The 1,371-nt window shown below is 40.0% G+C and overlaps 1 non-coding gene across 1 annotated transcript; it reads right to left on the bottom strand.

Annotated features, from left to right (window-relative positions):
* Window positions 1–209: 209 nt before the first annotated feature.
* LOC141682223 (small nucleolar RNA R71) lies at window positions 210–316 on the bottom strand. Its single transcript, XR_012559625.1, has one exon. It is a non-coding gene; the product is annotated as a small nucleolar RNA R71 (small nucleolar RNA).
* Window positions 317–1,371: the final 1,055 nt, after the last annotated feature.

The raw sequence follows: 1,371 nt of genomic DNA, 5'->3' as shown, positions 1-1,371 counted from the left end.
ATATACATATTAGAGACTTCATCGAGATCTGCGACACTTTCAAATTCAAAAATATTTTTGAAGATGCTATAAAGCTAAGGCTTTTCCCATTCTCTCTGAGGGATAAAGCTAAGTGTTGGTTGCATTCTCTAACACCAGGCTCTATCACCAAGTGGGAAGATCTTGCTTTGAAGTTTCTTACTAAATTCTTTTCTATGGCGAAGACAACTGAAATCAGGAATGCTGTTACTCAATTTACACAACAATTAGGAGAATATTTATGTGAAGCTTGGGATCGTTATAAAGAGATGCTGAGAAAGTGTCCTCATCATGGGATTCCTGACTAGATGATCATTAACTGCTTTTATAATGGATTGGGTGCAAATTCTAGACCCATGCTTGATACATCATCAGGTGGAGCCTTATGAGCTAAAAGCTATGATGAAGCTTATGATTTGATCGAACTGATGGCTGCTAATGAATATCAGAACCCTTCTCAAACACTAACTTAAGGTAAGGTAACATGAATTCTTGAGGTAGATGCAGCTATTGTTATAGCTGCTCAGCTTAAGGCTTTGACGATGAAGTTGGATTCTTTGGCTAATTATGGAGTTAATCAGATCACTAGTGTCTGTGAGCTTCGTGCTGGTGCGTATGAGACGAAGCAGTGTGTTATTTCTAGTGAATCAGCTCAGTTCGTGAGCAACTTTCAGAGGTCGCAACAACCAGTTCCCAACCACCTATCATCCTAACAACCGCAATCATCCTAACTTCTGCTGGAACAACACTCAGAATGCGGTGCAGCAGCCTTATCAGCAGTATGCAGCAAAGCAATATAACCCTCCTGGTTTTCAATAACCGCAATATGCACCAAGACAACAACTTCAAATGCAACAATCTAATAAAAAATCTGAAGTGAATGAGTTGAGGCTCATGTGCAAGAGTCAAGCGGTTTCTATCAAGACCTTGGAGAATCAAATTGGGCAGATTTCCAATGCCTTCCTGAATCGACAAACTGGTACACTCCCTAGTGACACAGAAGTTCCAGGAAAGAAGGAAGCCAAAGAGCAGGTTAAGGCAATTACATTGAGGTCAGGGAAGGTTGCAATTCAAGAAAAAGCTCAAGTTCTAGAATCTGAAGTTGTGGCTGAAGAAGATGTGTAGAAGGAAGCAAAAGTGGAACCAAGGAAGAAAACTGTTGTCAACACTCCTCCTAAGGGTAATACAGGGGAAAAATAGGTCTATCCTCTACCTCTTTTTCCTAAGAGGCTGCAGAAGCAAAAGATGGATAAGCAATTTGCTAAGTTTCTGGAAGTTTTCAAGAAACTTCATATCAACATACCTTTCACTGAAGCTCTTGAACAAATGCCTAGTTATGCGAAGTTTATGAAA

This window comes from Apium graveolens, chromosome 8 (genome assembly GCF_009905375.1).
Source record: "Apium graveolens cultivar Ventura chromosome 8, ASM990537v1, whole genome shotgun sequence".
NCBI lineage: Eukaryota > Viridiplantae > Streptophyta > Magnoliopsida > Apiales > Apiaceae > Apium > Apium graveolens.
The sequence above is the reverse complement of the archived record's forward strand: the minus strand, read 5'-3'. Positions and strand labels throughout refer to the sequence as shown.